Source organism: Euprymna scolopes, chromosome 36, assembly GCF_053919585.1.
Source record: "Euprymna scolopes isolate OS-2025 chromosome 36, ASM5391958v1, whole genome shotgun sequence".
NCBI classification, from domain to species: Eukaryota; Metazoa; Mollusca; class Cephalopoda; order Sepiida; family Sepiolidae; genus Euprymna; species Euprymna scolopes.
The window spans coordinates 40,159,111-40,178,949 of record NC_136517.1 but is presented as its reverse complement, the minus strand read 5'-3'; positions in this window follow the sequence as shown (position 1 = coordinate 40,178,949).

The window sequence follows — 19,839 nt, the reverse complement described above, 5'->3', positions numbered from 1 at the left end:
ATGGCGACGAGTTTGCAAAAGAACCATACGGAGAAAAATAAGAGCGTTCGTCAATGGGACGAGTTATTTAAGAACCCAGGCGGAAGGGGAAACAATTTTTAATTAAAAACCGCTACCTTAACAAATGCGTCGAAGGAGTTGACGCATGCGGAAAAAAAATTCAACCGTAACTTAACGACGGAGTCAGAAGGTTATATCTTAAAGTCGTTAAAAGACGACTAAACATTAAGGTATTGTCACTGAGAAAAAAAAATTAAAATATGTCGTTGCGCCAACATCGATGACTTTGAATTGAAAAAAAAGTTAGCTGCATCGATACACCTTAAAACTGGTTTGACTACTAAAACACGCATGGAATTAAAATACGCACAAATACGCCGCGTCAACTTTGGAAATGTAACTAACCTTTCACAAATTTATTTTTAGTTTGTGCAATTCTATAATGACTAATTTACTTATAATAAATCCAAGGGTTCTCGTTAATATACGCGAAAGAAATACAGTGAAAAAAAAAAGATATAAAAAACTTTTTTGTGTTGCAAGTAAAATAATTTATAATTGCAGAGAGTTTTATTTTTTTTTTACTCTGTTCACAAAATATAAAAGAATATCAAAAGTTGATTATCACGGATTCAAGGATGTCAAAGCAAGACGTGAGATAAAAAAAAAACATAAGTTGGTGCAATTTTTTTGTTCAACTTATATTTGTGGCTAACAAAAATTAAAAGTATATTCATTGTTTCATATATATTATTATCTAAACATGGAAGAATTCTCCAAAGTGATAGCGTTATTCAAATCACAGCAAGAAAGTCAACAGCGTCAAAATGAACAATTGACCCATTTAATAAGGGAACAACAAATAAGGCAACAAACATTTAAAGAAGAACAAGACGAACGGCTAGAAAAACAGGAAGAACGGTTCTAACTCTCTGCAGTTAGAGTACGAGAAATATCATAAAATAATTACAAAAAAGAACAAAGGGAATTTCAAACCGAATTACACAAAGAAACTATCAGGGGTCCGAAGAAATGCAGAACAATCATTTAGAAATTCAAAGGTTAACCCTGGAAAAATTAAACAACTAGTCAAATCAAGGAAATTATGCATATTCTAATAACACCATATGAAATTCGGTGGAAATTTTCAACTACGTACCAGACGAAGACAAAACGTTTGAATCGTATTATAAACGTTATGAGGATATTTTCGCCACAGACTATGAAAGCTGGTCGAACTCAAGAAAATCAGTCTATTACTAAGGAAACTAGGTATAGCTGAAAATAGCAAGTTTGTAGATTTTATTCTTTTGAGGAAAACAAATCAGTTGGAATTACGGTTGAGGAATATAACTGCTTAATTTTTGCTCAAGGACTAGTATCAAGTAAGAGTCCAGAAATAAGTCATAGAGTTTTGTCTAAACTTGAATCTGAACAGAATATTACCTTGCAGAAATTAGCAGAGGATTGTCAGCAGATCGTAAGTTTTAAGAACGAGTCTCGAAAGATCGAAGAAGCTGGTATTGTTTATATTAAGAAAATAAAGCAAACAGACAAAATACTCATCAGCCAGGGATTGGGGTAAAAATCGGCGTATTATAAAAATAGACGAATGACGATGAACAAAATGTTCCACGATGTAATTGCAGACGTTGCAACGAAAGACACTTGAAGGTAAATTGCCCATTTAGAAATAAGAAATATTTTGTTCGTAACAAAGATGGACACAAAAGTACGTGTTGTAAAACAAGATAATTCAATAGCCGAATTAGACAAACAAGTTCAAATATTAAATGTACAAAGATTTGAGGAAATATGTGACAATTGAAATATTTAGAAAAAATATCAAATTTCAGCTCAATTCAGGATCAGACCTGACAGGAAAGGGTCAAAGTGCCAATTTTATTTGAAGAAAATTAAATATTTAGGATACATAATAAACAAAACCAAATAATGACAGGTCCATTGCAATTACACATACCAGCGCCCACTAACGTGGCGACGCTACAAAGTTTTCTCAGGGTTGCTAATTACTGTCAAGTCTTCATTAAAGGAATGCACAAACTAAGAGCTTCGTTGTATGAACTCTTGAAACAAGGCAAGGCATGGAAAAGGACAGTAGAATGTCACAGAGCCTTTGAGGAAATAAAAAAATTCTTACATCCAACCTCTTTTAAACCCATTACAATCCAAAACTGGATATTGTAGCGGTAAGTAACGGAAGTTCATACAGTGTAGGAGCGTTTATCCAACACATAATGCCAGATGATTCAAGAAAACCAATTGCACACGCTTCTAGAACACTACTCCCAGCAGAGAGAAGTTATTCACAGATCGAAAAAGAGGCTCTGAGTATCATTTTCGCCATAATGATATTTCATAGATAAATCTACGGCAGGCACTTTATGCTAGAAACGGATCATAAACCTCTGATCACAATATTTGGGTCGAAGAAATGGTTATCCTTTTATACGACAAATCGATTGTTGAGATGGGGTACCATTCTTCCTAATTATAACTTTCACGTAAAGCATATATCATCTAAAAACATAAGTCATGCGGACAGGTTATCAAGACTCGTACCGGTTCAAGAAAAAAAATCGAAGAATCGATCAGAGCAGATTATGAGGTAAAAAACATGATAAACAACACTGACAGTGACACTAAATGAAATAAAAAAAAGAAGCTGAAAATGATTTCATTTTAAACATAAACAAAATTGTAACAAATGATCAATACTGCAGGAGGTCTAGTCAATATGTGTCGTAGTTTTATTATATACTGAAAGAGTAGTAGTTCCGAAAAGGTTGCAGACAAGAATATTGCGGGACTTTCACATGGGTCCCACAGTTATCAATAGGCTAAAAAGCTTAATGCGCAGCTTTGTATATTAGAAATGCACGGATATGAATATCGCAAACATGGTTCATCGATGTAAAGGGTGTGCGTTAGCAGCAAAAGCACCACCCATAGAACACAAACCATGGTTCAAGACGGATCATCAGTGAACAAGATTAAACATCGATTTCGATGGTCCCGTAGAAGAATATTACTACTTAATAGTGGTAGATAGTTTTACAAAATGGCCGGAAGTGCTACGGTGCAAGAAGCCAACGAGCAACCTCATAACTTTTCTAAATGAACTATTTGCTCGGTTGTAAGTGCCAATGGGACACAATTCAATTTTGAAAAGTTTAAGTATTTCTGGGAGTTATATCAAATTATTCACATAACAACGCTGCCATATCATCCGAGTACCAACGGGCTTGCGGAAAGATTTGTCGACACCTTAAAGTGCGCTCTGAAAAAAGCTTCAGGAGTTCCAACGAACAAGGCGCTTCAGCAATTCCTACAAGTGAAACGAAAGTTCACGGACCCATTGAACGTGAATCCAAAACGTAACTGATATTAAAAATTTACACTGGAATATTCAAATAATAATAGCTACGACGAAAATACCCATAATCATTATTCAATATGCGAAGCCATTTGAACTCCAAAAGTTACTCCAAACTTAGGAGGGGGTGTTGTGGTAGGATCTACCTAATTAGCATACAGGAGTGTCAATTACATAAACATGGTTGGTACTGTAAAGACGGGAGAGACTCAGCGAGAGACGCAGAAGGACACATGATCGAGAGGCGACGACCACCCAGCCGACACCTACTTCAGGGACTGTCTCCCAATGTCTACACAATGGACGCTATGTAAATATTGGTAAATATCTTCTTGTTTTAAATACTCTGCTCTACTTTACTTCTGTGTTATAGTTATTTATTTCATGTAATCAGTCGACAGTCAACAATATCAAACACACACACACACACATATATATATATATATATATGTATATATATAATGATTGATAATTTGTAATTAAAATTAAAAATCGGTTTCACAAGGAAGAACAAACAAAATCAATAAATTGTACCATCGTTTCGGAAACGATGTTTTTATTGAGATAGACAATAAGTCTTGGACAATGATTTTATCATTTAGTTTTTTTGAAAAATCAGGAAAAATATTATGTGTTGTTTTTTAAAGACACCAAAAATAAAACTAGCATTTTTTTAAAGTAAGGCAGATGTATATTTTAATGGTTTGCCTTTTAAAGCTCATAAGTATCATCGTCAATGCATTCATTGGGATGTTAAATGTAGTTTATGAATGCTTGAAAAATCTGTATATAAACATGCATATATATATATACATATATATAATTAGGTTGCTGCTAAAAATTGTTTTTGGACTTGAAGTTGAACGTAAAAACCGACATTTTTTGCACCAACCCAATATGTATATATATATATATATATATATATATATATATATATATATATATATATATATATATCTCATAAACTGGCGTTTGTTGACTTATATCTTTGTTCTGCGAGAAATGGTTCCAAACGAGCAGTTGCAGTTTTCTCCAATTATCTTCTATTTCCAAGACAATTGTAAAACCCGCCGAGTTCGGCGCCACGACCTTTTTGTTGAAGCTGGTTATCGCCCTTTGATGTCCGGTGTCGCTAACAGAGCGTACAGTACTAATTAGTTTACGTCGTCGAGATGTAGAAAACTTCTGTCATAAGCCTTTGGACAAACAGGCTTTTTCGCTTCGAGAAACGTGTATTTCGTTAAGTTTTAAACGAGATCACACAACAAAACTATGAAAACAAAGATATATTTGTACTAGCGCATATATTCACCTTCAGGACAAGAACATTTCGTGGTTTTATTAAAGTACTAGAAAAATACCGGTTCTAGGTCGGATAGAATGAAATCCATTAAAGAATTACGTTTTCTGGAATTTTTAGATGAGGATTGATTATTCGTATAATTTGGATTATTTTAACTACTTTTCTCATCTTTAGTGTTATTTTCACAACTTTCGGTCGATGTAACCGCCAACCTTCTTCAGGTGTATCTTGTCTAACTCGAGTATCTGCACGGTATTTCGAACGTCATTCTTTTATTATATGCGTAGGGGTTGCATACTCTCGTCCAGCCAGCCATGACCGAGTAGAATTCCTAAATATTTCGCAATTTTTTTTACTGTTATCTGCATTGAAGATTAGCCTTTCAATCTCAAAGACAGTGTAATTTTACAACTGAAGTTTATCAAACAATTATCCACTACGCCACTAACAATATACACCTGAAGAAGCTTACATCGTACTCTCTGGACGTACATACACCCCACTATCTCGTCATGCAGCAAATTCCCGCCCCTTTACCGTAGGAGTCTCTATATGCCGGAAAGTCTTTTACTTTAATATAATAGTTTCTTTCCTCTGACTGCTAGATTTTGGAATCCCCTTCCTGTTTTCTGCTTCTTTATCTGTAATAAAAATGCATAAGTTTAAATGTAATTCAATGCAAATAGACATTTCGTTTATCACCTTACATAGTTCCACGTAAACCTGATAACAGAAAGTCGCCCCTTCCGACAAAGAAACTGTATGGCATGCTTGTATTTTTCGAGAAAAAGTCTAACATTTAAACCACATAAGAGCTTAGAAGATAATGCAAATTAATTAATTTCGGTACTGTTGTACATTGATAACCGGATTTCCGTAAATGTCTGCTTAGGCCCAACAAGGCACCTGATATAAACTGCCGGAATATGCTGAGCATTGACGATTAAATCTTAAAAACGCTATGAAAACAGAAAAAAACACATTAATCGGATACTAATTATAATTAAAACATTGGAAATACAATAAAATAGGACATAACAATAATCTACAGTAATTTCGCTTGTTTTTTTATTGTAAATAAATAGAAACATTTTTTCGCGTGATCAAAAACTAATTTGGGGGGTACGTTTAGAATTAGGGTTAGTTTAACCAATCGGTAACGGTGTGTTCTGGGCCAATCTCACGTCCTTTTTACATATTTATTAGTGACCATATCGTTTTTTTTTGTTTTTTTTGTTTTACAAATGACTCACCACTTATGAAGACCACTTGAGGATAAGGATTAATGAGTGGACAGTGGTCAAGGGGAACATGTCGTAGTAATCGTTAGTAGTTGAAATTTGGTACATTGGATTACATAACGGGATGGCTCATCAAGAATTTGTTCACGTTGGACTTAAAGACAACCATATTGTAGTGTGTTGGAAAGCAGGAAAACGGAAGACAGTTCTACAGTAGTGCAGTTCTAAGAAAGAAGCTGCGTTCAGGAAATCTACGTTTAGGTTAAGGCCCAGATAAAGAGTGGGAGATATTATTGATAGTGGTTCCAGCTAGATGTTTTCGTGAAAGTTAGGCTAGGAGGGATCATGGATTGGAGCCCAGACGAGCACTTGCTATTAAAATGATAAAACAAAGACAGGCTTCCAACATCTCTTATGTAGAAAAGAGGTTGAAGGGAAGAGAAAATGGGCATTTCCCACTAGACTACGAAGTCTGTCATGAACTCTGTTAAGCAGGATAAGCTGCGTTCAGCAGCTTCTGCCCAAATCTGGCAATCGTACTCCATCCTTGGACGTACTTGGCTTTTATATAGATAGAGAATTGCATCAGCAGTAAGATGTCTACTGGAGCGGTACAATGATCCCACCATTTTTCCAGCAGCCTTGGTAACGGATTTGATGTACGTGTTTCATCTCAGATTAGGCGTAAAGGTCAAACCTAGAAGCTTGTCAAAACATGGAGTCTCCCCAAAACGAGAGTCATTCATTTCCATTGATGCCAGACGGGGATCAGAGCGTTGATGATTGAAAGATAGAACTTTGGTTTTAGATGCATTAAAATAAACCAACCACCTCTTTCTCCACTGTGCCACGTGATCAAGATCAGAGGAGAGATAATCAGAAAGAACCTGGTCGTTTAGGTGTTTTGAAGTGTTGCCATAGATTGTAGTGTCGTCAGCATAAATGTCTACGAATGATCCAAGGATGTGATATTGAAGATCATTGATGTAGATCAGGAACAGAATCGGGCACACGATGGGCTCCTGAGGGACTCCAGCATTAATATTGTGAGCTTCTGATTTCTGCTCATCAATCACTACTCGTATGAATCTATCATACAGAAATAATTTAATAATTGAAAAGACATTTCCGGCTGTACCGTAACTGGAGATTTTGTGGAGTAGACCTTTATGCCATACCCTATGAAAACCCTTTGATGTGTCAAGGGCAATTGCCCTAGAAAAGAAGACTCCGTCGAGAGATTCGCTAAACCTATGAGATATAACTGTTAGCACATCTGCTGTACATCTAGCAGAACATAAATAATATTGCATGTTACTTCTCCCTTTAACCGAGATTTCATGAACTTACTCATGACGCACGGGAAACTGATTCGTCTGTATTGAGAGGGAAATGAGCGATCACCTGAATTTTTAAATACAGGAGAGACTGATTATGTTTTCCAGGGTGTTGGGAAGCAATTCTCCTTAAGACAACATTTAAACATTTTTGTAAATAAGGGAACTGGTTCAGTTTGAAGTTTTTTTATGAAAAGTATAATAGGAATGCCATTAAGGCCAGTTGCTTTACGGGAATCGAGGTTTTTGATTAGCTTGGTAACAGTACGCACAGATATTTGTATGTCGCATAGCGTGTTTTTAGACACAGATGGAAATGCGGCGGAGGGGTGCTCCTGATCGCATAGAGTAGAGTAGCTGCAAAATTTTTGGCAAAGAGTTTGGCTTTGCCCTATGCTGACGAGATGACGTCAGACTCATTAATGATTGTTGGGATAGAGCATACATTTCTATTTAAGGCCTTAGTTGTTATTTGTAAAAATTGGTGGGAACCAAGCCGCTGATCAGCTACTTTGGACTTGAGGGACTGAGCATACAACTCTCTGTGTTCTCTATTCCTCTTTACACTAGTTGCTGGTAGTCTTGAAAGAGGCTGTTTTCTCAGTACAACTATTACATTGGAAGCAATGGAAAAAGTGATTTATGGGCGCAATGACCGCAGCACCACGGCTGGCTGTTAGGATTTTGCTGGAAACTTTTTTGGGGGTGGGGGTATGAAGCGGTTTATACCTACAATTAACCATTCCGTCAGGTCTGATACTATGGAGGACACGTACTTTCTAAACATGGGACGTAGAACTAGATCTGATATGAATGTAAAAAAGCTATCCTAGTCAACCCTAGAGTATCGATATAATGTGCAATGGAGAGGTATGTCGGAGAACTTGTTTTTTTTACATAGGCATCACCACTTATCAAGGACAAGAGGCCACTCGAGAATAAGGGTTTAAAGAATATACAGTAGAAACTGGAAAATATAGTAATCGTTAGTAATGGAAATTCGGTAACTTTGTTAACAAGTAAGACGGCTCATCAAGGACTTGTTTACGTTAGACTTGAAGACAACCATATTGTAGTCAGCTGGAACGCAGGAATAGGGAAGACAATTCCACAAGCCTGCAGTTCTGAGAAAGAAGCTTTGTTCATGGAATCTACGTTTAGGTTTAGGCACAGATAGCGAGTGGGGGAATTATTGAGTGTTTTCACCTAGACGAGTGTTTCTTGTGAAAGTTTGGCGAGGGGGGACGATAGACTGAAGCTCAATCGAACACTTTCCATGAAAATAACGATACACAGAGACAAACTTGCAACATCTCTTCTGTGAGATAGAGGTTGCAGGGAAGAGAAAAGGATATCTCCTACGAGACTACAAAGTCTATTTTGAACTCTATCAAGGCAGGACAAGTCCTTTCTAACAGCTCATTCCCAGATGTGGCAACAGTATTCCATCTTTGGGCGTACCTGGCTCTTATATAGATAGAGAATGCATCAGCAGTGAGATATCTACTGAATCGATAGAAGCATCCCACCATTTTTCCAGCATCCTTGGCAACAGATTTTATGTACGTGTTCCATTTAAGATCAGGAGTAAATATCAAGGCCAGAAGCTTGTCAAAACTTGAGGCCTCCTCAAGACGAGAGCCATTCATTTCAATTGATGCCTGATGGGAATCAGAACGTTGATGATGTAAAGAGAGAATCTTGGTTTTAGATGCATTAAAAGTAACCAGCCACTCCTTTCCCCATTGTACTACGTGCTCAAGATCAGAGGAGAGAGAATCGGAGAGAACTTAGTCATTTTCTGACTTAGATGTGCTACCATAGATGGTAGTTTCATCACATAACTGTCTACAAATGATGTAAGGGTGTGATTTGGAAGATCATTAATGTAGATCAGGAAGAAAGTTGGGCCCAGAATGGACCCATGAGGGACTCCAGCATTAATATTAATACGGGATAAGTGACTTCTTTTAATCTTTTTATCTTTAGATTCAAATATTAATTAACTATATTTTATTTCAGCATTTAATTTATATATTCATTTTCTGATTGTCTTATTTAATGCAAGCGTTTTCTCGTCTATAAATGTTTATTTATCTACCAAGTTGATCTTAAAGATAGCATAGCCTTAACCATTATATTTTCTTTTCAGACCCCACCCCTCAATCCTGCTTTCATTTTATCTCGCAATTACTTATAACGTCACCAGATGACTTTCGGAAGACCCCCCCCCTCGGTTTTCTTTTATATTGCAAGTTTCTTAAAATGAGTTTAGCTAAAGTACAGAATATGATCATGCTTTTCTTTTAACGGTTAATTTAAAAAAAAAAATCTTTGGAACGCTGACGTTTTTAAAAGTAAAACTTTTTTCAGCATTTTTCATTCTGGAGACGGAAGTCTTTTTCCGAGATAAGTGAATTCTATATTAATCTTTTTATCTTTAGATTCAAATATTAATTAACTACATTTTATTTCAGTATTTAATTAATATATTTATTTTCTGATTGTTTTATTTAATGTTAGCGTTTTCTTGTCCATAAATGTTTATTTATTACATTTCCCAAGCTGATTGCAAAAATAGATCAGGAAATTTATGTATTTTTAGTTCGTGAGTGGGGAATCTATCACCATACTTTCCCTTAAACACGCCAGTTGGACTTTTTGTTTTTATCTTAACTGACACAACCAACTGGTCGGAAGATCCCCGTGTGGACAGAACAGAAGATGAACATAGCTCAGGACAAGTTGTGAGAAAAAGTTCTAGGAGACTTGCGCACTGACAATCAGTGTCGAGCACACGTGTGGGTTCGAGATCGACCTGAGTTATGTCATACTCAATGGAAAAATAGTGATAGAATACTTCCTCATCATCTGTCTTGCTTGAGTGGGCTAACCATTCTACACTGTGAACATTGAAGTCTTCACAGACGCTAATGTTAGCCGAAAGATAAGCAGGCAGAATGTGGTCAATTTTCTCAGATCTGCTCTTAAAGATAGTAACTCGTTATTATAGAGCAAATATGAAGGAAGTGGTGTAGGCAAGTGTAATCCGAAAACACGTATAGGGATATTTAGGTTCTTCTCTGGAGATGTCCCAACCACATAAGAAGACATTTCTAATGGAGGCATATATTGCATGCCCATGTCGATCTGGGGGTTTAGATTTGGATGTTAAATTAGAATATGCTGACCACAACCCTGGAAACCAAAATCAGGCAGGTTACCCTATCGCTAATCGTAAAATGATGACACCCTCACATAACGGTCCAGTCGTAAATGTCTATGCGACTTCAGGCGAATTTTCACTGGATACAAACACTTTAGCTACACAGTAACAGGTACCAGTCGCAACTCTATTTTTCTCAGCATTGGAACATTATTTACCGAGTTAACGTCACTCAAAGATATTACATGCAGCAACATAATAGCGCTAAAACTGTTTTTTTTTTTTCACAATATGGAAGGACTGCCAGACTGTTTCACCCGGCGTCTTTTCAAAATAGACAGTTCATCAGGTGAACAACACAAGTGGAACCCCCTGGAACAGTATTGCCCTTTGCTTGATGCATTATTACGAGCAGGGTCCTGGGTTAAGTTATCGACCCTTTATTACTTGTGGCGGAGTCTACCCACGCAAGTAATCAATCGTTTTATTTAATTCTCGCGATTAATACTTGAGAAAATGGCAATAAAACGTTTTTCTTACAGGTCAAAAAGTAAAAAAAATTACGGCCTGAACAATTAACCCCCCAAGAAGTACAAAACTATCGAAAGTGTCTACGACATGTTGATTGAACTCCTCAAATAAGCCAACATAAAAATAAAGGGGAAAAAATTCTAAATTTAAAGGAAAAATATTAAACCATATACTAACTCTATCCAACAAATCTGTTGCAAATATAGGAGCTTCCACTGCATGAACTTTTACTTACCCCCTCCTCCAGTAACAATAAAATAGCAATCACTTTGAGGAGTGTAATTTATCAGTAGATATATAACATTTACATTCTAACCCAGTAACATTAACTACCCACGCGGGGTGACAGAAATACCTGGATTAGAACCCAGACGCGATGCAAACCCTCTCGGTGCTGATGGACCTGTAGATCTTCCCAGGCCATCCGTCTAGGAGAAGGAAAAATCTGAAGCTAAACCTAAGATGAGAGAGGCCTCTTCAGTCTTGGATGACAATCTTCCTAGAGCTGGTGACTCAAACAAATTACCGGTCTGCAAACCTAAACTGCTTAAGGAGTAGATAGGCACTGCCTATCGCCCGGCTTCCATACTCCTTCTTTACCAGGCATAGAGGTCGAACCACTGGGAGTCGATAGAAATACTCAGTGGTCGATATTGTTTCCTGAATAGGGCAATGAACCCCGTTTTCCCCACTCCCGACACATCCCACCCCTCTAAACTGGGCGCTTGGGAATGCATGAATGCCAAAATGCCAGTACAGGTAGATTGGGTTGACCATCGTCTGATGGATTGAGGGTACCGGATTGACAGTTCCTGGCTTCTGTTCCCGACTTGTAGTACTCTTTGGTAGCGCTCAGATCGGGATGTTTGCAGTGCCATTAAAGATCGGCCTTGTGCCAAATTGGCTCGGTGGGAGAGCAAATAAATACCGTATCTTTCCGGCAGATACTGCAAGCAAAGACCATATGTGGGGGCAACCCCACATATAAGACCTTGGTCAATGTAGGGGCAACCCTTCATACCAATTGTCACTATCCATCTCCCCTACTCCCCGGGGATTTGGTCCCCATTTCCTCTTCACTCCTCACATAAAAACTCGGTCTTGTGCCTAAATTGCTCAGTGGGGAAGCAAATAAATACCCTGCAAACAAAGACCATATGTGGGGGCAACCTCACATATCAGACCTTGGTCAATGTAGGGGAAACTCTTCATACCAATTGTCACTATTCAGCTCCCATTTCCTACCCATCGGGAGTTGGTCTCCCTTTCCCTCCCCCTTTCCCTCTCTCCACATTAAAACTGCCTTGTGCCTAATTTGCTCAGTGGGGAAGCAAATAAATACCACCTATAACAGGGTGATAGCAGAAAGGTGGGAAAGTAGACTATGATGCTGCAGAAAAGTGTCTGGTAGTGTAAATCTATTGGAAATTTGGATTCTGCGTTTAATTTTTTTTACATGGAAGGTTACCATTCATCAAAGCCCTGGGACCTCTCTAGGATTAAGTTTGAGGTTGACAGTGAGACCAAATCAGTCATGATGCAACTTGAGTATATCTGGATTATCTAAGAGGACAGCCTTTTAGGAATCTTTTACACTAAATTTGAAAATGGCAATATCTTTATAGTATGCCGGGAAGCACATCGACAGTATTGCAATCCACAGCTTCTGGAATAGAACACTGTGCCATGGCCGCAATTCTTTTAATGGTGCGGTGACACCGCTCCGCTATACCGTTACCATCTGGAAAATATACACATCGGTAACGCATTCTAATGCCCCATTCCTGCGTAAATTTCTGAAATTCTTGACATCGAAATGTAGTGGCGTTATCAGTCAGAATTTCGAGCGGGGCACCACGTTAAAAAAAGACAGCTCTCAACTGTCGTATAATACTAGATGCATCCTGTCGTGTCAACAGGCGCCATATTGTGAAACGTGTCGGACCACAATCTGTCAAGGTCAAAATATGCCTGCCCTCATAATGCGTTATATCCATTCCTACTCGATACCAGTTGTCCTCCACCTCAAGCTTCCCTTTTTGCCATTGGGACGGTGCCGGATCAATTCGCTGACATTCTTCACACGAGCGTATAGCTGCCTTGATTGATGCTCTTGTAGTTGAAGAGCACACTCTTCGGACAAAATATGTTGTCCTCCGAATTGCGGGATGTCCACTCTGCTGATGTACGGATCTGGTCAGGTGTTAATTGATCTGTTACGGCCGCGCATGTCTGTTGTGGAGGATCAGATCCCTGCCTCATTACATCAATCCACCTCTTTGGTACTCTAGTCAAGCTATCAGTCAAATTCTGCATCGAGGAAACTAAGGTAATGTCCATCTGCAAGCTGTATTCATCAACTATGCGCTTTATTTTTGCCAGTCTCCTTCGTACTAACATCTCACTCGCAGCTCTAGTCTTAACTCGAGCCTTTCCAGTCAAGGTGTCGGTCAACCAGTGGTAAACACACAACGAGTCAGTGTGGAGATGCACAACCTTAGCCTGCCATTGAAATGCAAGATTAAGCCCTTTTAACGTGGCATCAAGTTCTGCCAAATTTATATGCTGGGCATCATTTTTTGGACGAAGCCAGCACGCATCTTCCACAACAACACCTAACTGTTCCAACACGACACCTGTAGCCAGTGAACTTGCGTCAACTCATGCATTCAGTTCATTTCCAGATGCTTGCCACTCACCCTGGGCAGGGTCGTTTCTATGTACTCTGGACAACATTTCAGCCATCATTTGCTGGAGAGAATCATCATCCACTATGTCGTCCCATCCTTTGGTTACTGCAGTTACTCATCTTTTTAACACTCCTGTTTCCGGAGCCATCCACAGACAGGTAGATGTCCTACTAATTTACCGCAAATAGAAAACACAATGCGTCTTGTCAATACACTGGGTAACTCTAGAATTGCGCTCCCTCGCTTCCATCGCAAAGTATTGCCCTTCTAATAGACCTCTAGACCTAACACGGCCACCTCGTCCTTTAGGCGCTTAGCGTCTTTGCTTATTAACCCAAACGATTCCAGTTTTGCTCGAACCACATCTGCAGACATATCCTCATCAACGTAGATCTCGTCAATATAAGGTGAAGCAGCTTTTGCTGTGGTCTCATCCTGAATCAAAACAGTTTTAATAATAGCTGTCATTATTAAGGATGCTACGTTTAGGCCAAAACCAAACGTGTCAAACAATATCGTTTTCCCTTGATTATCACTGTCTGAAATGGCCATAATGACTCATGGACACGTATCTGCAGGTAGGCTCTCTTTAAATCCAGCAGTGCTACATTACTCCCTTTCTGACGCCACTCTCTTAGTTTAGCAGCGCACACGTCTGCGTTTCCAGTGAAAGCATCAGCATGTTGATTCAATTCTCGGTAATCAATTACGGGCCGAATTTTGTCTTTAGGAGGTTGTTCAATAGCCATGAGCGGAATTAATCCTTTGGGTGGTCCCAGACGTCCCCGTGGGTACGGTATTAACCATCCGTTATCAATCCACATCTGAAGTTTTTCTCCATATGCGGCCCTATTCTTTGTGGAAACTGCATACTCTGGAATGGTGTTGCACAGCCGATCTGGTGCCTGGCTCATAGTCAGTTTCCACTTTGCAGTCCACGCCTTTTCGTTGTCGTCAAACGTAGCACAGAAGTCCTTTTCTTCAATAGACATGGCTGCACAGACTTCTTTTCCTTCTCCAACCATTACACCTCCAGTCGCTGTGATTATGACGCCTCCTAGTGCTTATATTGCATCAATTCCAATCAACATGTCGTAGCCAAGGGTTTTTTTTGCATCACCAGAACATCAACTTTGGCTGTGTCACCCTTCTCAGTACAGATCGTGACTGTCCCTTCACCACAACATGCTTGGTATAAACCATTGATCGTCATAATACCGACTGGGTGCTCCCGCCACATCTGACAGTAATGTGCACTAACTATAGACCGGGAACACCCCGTGTCTATGAGTGCTGAATACTGCACATCGTCAATCTTAACGCCAATGGCCGGTAATCCTGTGTTTATTGGTTGGCAAGGGGCAAGGGTGGCGATATTACCTTGCCCCCAACGTCGTTTCCCGAACAGTTGCGAGATATGTGTCCATACTTATTGCAGGGATAGCATTGTACTGTTCTCTGTGCTCGTGGATATACACACCTCCTATCACTCCGGCAATCCTTAGCAAAATGATTGGCCGTCCCACATTTATAGCACACTGGGCCTACACGCTTATTACTACCTGGGAAAGAAGCTACATTGCTTCCATGCGGTTCGACTGTTACATGTTGAATACTAGTTGCTACTGCAATTGACTCCTGTTCCTTACAGATGTTTCGAGCTCGGGGTAATAACACGTCTGTTGTCAATTCATCAATTCGTGACGATGCCCGCAACAGTTTGCTGACCTCCTCAGGTAAACCTACTAAAAAAGTACATCTTAATATCTTATCGTTAACCCCACGAAATGGTACCGACAACTTTCGTAGGTCGGCTAGGTACACATCAACTGTTTCCTTGGGGTGAAGTCGCCGGCTCGTGAACTGTTGCCATGCAACAAACGGATCTGTACCAAACGCTGTATACAGGCTGTGTTTGATTGTATCCCAGTCTTGTTCATCCCCGCGCTGCTGGTAGACTGCATAGACCCCTCCGGTTAACCTCAAAGGAATGACTGTGGCTTGTTCTTTAATTCTGCACAGTGTACAGATCTTCTCAGCCTTGTCCACCCATTCGACGACAGACGGTCCAGTGGTAGATCCATCAAACTCAGGTATCAAGCGGAAGTCGAATCTGTCCATTTTCTGCTTTTCGAGTCACCGCACACCGAGAGCCGAAATAGCTTATAATTCAATAACTTGAGTGTTATTTCTTCCGCCCCTCACACCAATAATTTCCTGTGTAAGATTAACACTTTTGTCCAAACTTCCAACTTCCAAACTTCTGTATACGTAACGCACCTTCTCTCAACTCCCAACGAACTTCTGCAAATTCAACTTATTTCTTCGACATCCAACTTCAAAAGGAACGTCCCTCTAAAAAATCAACCCTCTTTTATCTCCAACCAGGAGCATCTCATTTGCATATCGGGTGGTCACATTGCAGGCATATAAAGAGATAAGGCAGCCATTTTTGTTTCTTTCTTCTTCATTCATTTCATTCCACGACCGACCCGTTGAATTATGCACACGTGCTAATTAGGTAAGTCGCACGTTTCCCTACAAAAATATGTAACTATTAGGTAAAGAATAACAAGTCATCCAAAATGGTCGTCCATTTGAACTATATTGGATGAGTTTCCTTGAGGCTTACATATTTATGGTGCGCATTTCTTAACACCGAACGTATATTTCTCAATAAATTCTAACTCGAAAAGGTTCCTCATATAATAATAATACTTTAAAAAAAGCAAAATAAAATTTACGACTACGCATATAATTTTTCCTAGCAATAAACTAACGCAGTGATTCAATGAATTTGTATTTAAAAGTTAGTCGAAGAAACCGATGGTATTAGTGTTATTACGAGTACAAGAAACGAAAACAAATGATTGTTCTTCAATCATGCCAATCTCCTAGTTATCTCGCGTATCACTTGCATAAGATCTTTCGCCACGGCGACATCTCTCCATTTCAAAATCGTAAAAAATGAAACCATTGCATAACATTTTGTAAATAGCCTATCGAAATCTTTCGTGAAGCTCGTCGGATGAATTTAATATCGGGATGAAAAAAAAGGATACATATTTACAATTTTATACATCAAAGCAGCTTTATTTTAATATACTTACGTTACAAGAGTCTTTATCGTTTTACATCGACCAAAACAACACGTTTTTTTACCATTTATCTTATTTTGTTTTGTCTCCTACGCAAAGAGCCACTCCACTCAATTTTATAAGTTAATCTAAATAAAAGCGATAGTAAAAAATAAAAAATAAAATAAATAAAATATAGATAATTTCAAATAAATAAATAAAAAAAACGAAAATAAAACACGTTAGAATAAATTAACAGTAAATAATGGCATAAACAAAACAAAAAATAATAATACAAAAAATAAAATCCAAAATGTCTACCGTGACGTCAGCGACACTCGACATTTGCCTGCCAATGACGATTTGTCACAAAAAAAAAAACCTCCGTTTAGCATTTCTTGCTCGACAACGTCCGCCTGTTTCTTTCGAACAAAAAAAAAAAAGAAGGATTCTCCAACCTAACCTCTGCCTTTTTGGAACAACAAAAAAAAATAAATCAAACATTAAGTATCAACACACACACACTATATATATATATATATATATATATATATATATATATATATATAAACTAAAAGATAACCCTGACCTTTTGCAAAGTCTAAACAAATGTCAGAGAGTAAATAAAGCAAAGACGCTATTTTCGTCAGATGTCAAACTATGTACATTACGCATGCGTGGTACTCACGTGCGCGTCGCGCACGCGCGAATCGCACTTAAGAATTGCTTTTCATGGCGAAGGGATGAAATACTGGTTCAATCACGCTGAGGATGAGTGCAAGCCTCAAACGTAACATGAATCTACACACACATACTCACATCGTCATTGCCTATTGGATACTCCCCTTGTGTCTCCTCGATCCCTCTCTAAAGAGAATTAACAGGACAACATTGTTTATTGCCAAAAATTACTCGTTTATGAAACACAGCCTGAGGTTGTTTTTCCAGCTAACAACAATATTGTCATTTTCAAGTCTGATGTAAACAAATTCTTGCTGAACCCTCCTCTTAAATGATCAAATGCTGCCTAATTTCACCCATTGTGCCCATTCTCACGACGTTTGCTCACCATCCGTCTCACAAACTTATTAAACTTTATACTCATGTAATCTTTGATCGTAGAAATCCGTTCCTCATTAGTTCATAAAAGATGCGCCAGGAACCACTAGTTTTTCACTCTTCACATAATACGCTGAAGTAACAGTTTCATATTCTTGAAGGCTCGCTGTAAAGATTGCCGATATTTTTCCAGGTGTGCTAAAGAATCGTTGCTACGGCTTATCTTCTGTCGCAGGTGTTTTGCACTGATGGGTAACGGCTTACCAAGCCCTGTGGGCCACTCAAGGACAAGTGTTAAAAAGATTGTTGGTTGTATGATTATCACGAGAAGATTGGAATCACTGTGTGAGATGAACGAGCGATAACTTAAAAAAAATACTGGATTAACGAAAAGGATAACTCCACAAGCATTTATTTAAATCAGACAAGAAGACGATTATATTGTAGGCGATTGTGAAGCTAAGTCATGGTGTTCCAAAGATGCGATGTTTTTGTAAAGAACGTTTTTTCATGGAAGTTCTATTATCGCGGGCAACAAAATAAAGGAGCTATTGCAGGAGAGTTTTTAAGGTGTTAGACTTTGTATTAAATTGTGCGAGGTAAAAGATCCTACTACACATATGTGAATCTGTTTCTTCAGACCAGTCTTAATTATCTTCTTAACACATCTGAAATTTTAGACTTCCGTTTTAAATGTGCTTCTTCTTCTATTAAATTCTACTCCATCAAACAGATTGTCCCGTCGTCGCGATATAGCAATGTGACATTTAATGCTAGACGCACACGTGCATTTCTGTTAGGAACAAAATGTAGTATCTGTTCTGATGTAACCCTTTGGAATGTTCCAACTCAGGTTTACTCTTCTGGAGGTGCTGGATTTTCCCAACACTAAAACCGAGTAGACGTAGTTGGTCTTCCGGCAAGGATCAAAGTGCAGTATCTGTTCTACACTTCTATTTCTTGTTCTCTCTCAGTGGAGGTGAAAATCCCTCACGACTGAGACAATTGTTATTTTTGTTCCTTTTCTCCATATTAAAACACGGCCCAGGTGCCTAACTCTATCCCGTGGGGAGGCATTGTAAACAGGAACTTTATCCTCCTGGGCACGCCCGTAAGTAATAACACGCAACTCTAGTTTACAAGGTAAAAGCCTGCGGTCTGATACACATTTCACACCGCACATGACCCGCGCAGTGCACACATTTTGAAATTCTTGCTTATAAGCGATCACGTAGGCGAGAGTGGGATCATATTTAAATCATGGGTGAGGATAGGTTGCATCAAAAGTTATCTGACGCGAAAAGCTGTTGCAGACGACGAGACCAAATTAAATACAAGCTGAAAGGAGCAAGGAACATAGCTATTCACGTTCTCCACTCCTTAAAAATCTAGTAGTAGTATCTAGGTTTAATAATCTTGTCCAAACTCGAACGCTGAAGTTTCGTAGCAGAAACGTTTTATCAACTTTTAAGATAAAGTTTAGCAGAGTACTAGCTCTTGGTAGAAAGACATGGTAGATCTGAAAGGACAATTATAAAAAGATTGCAACGCAAATGAACACTTGTGGAATTACATGCCCCCCCCCCCGAGAGCAATCCTTGACCACAACACTGTTTACATATTCTCCTTCCCTTTTATCATTGATTTTCGTTCGTTTCGTCGTCTCTTTTTCACATTTCCGAATACCAAGATGCGCGCAGTTTCTCACAAGTGTAAAAAATAAAGCAGCACCAAAACACAGAAAACATAGACTTCAACAAATTCTCTCAATATCATTTGGGATCTGTGACATCATCCCGGAAAATGATCCTCTAAACGCTCACGTCTACGTCTTAGATCCCTGTCAAGGTCTCTTTTTCGTCGGTAAACGTCAGCTCGTCTCCCCACGGACGTTTCAAAGTCGAATGTAAACAGTTTCTTGTAGAGCCGTCTTCACTAAATAAGGCCGCAAAACACGCACTAATCCTTATACTCGAGTGACTTTTTTGACCTGGGTGTCCATCATTGCTTGGGTGTTTGGAGATATGTGTGAAGCAAA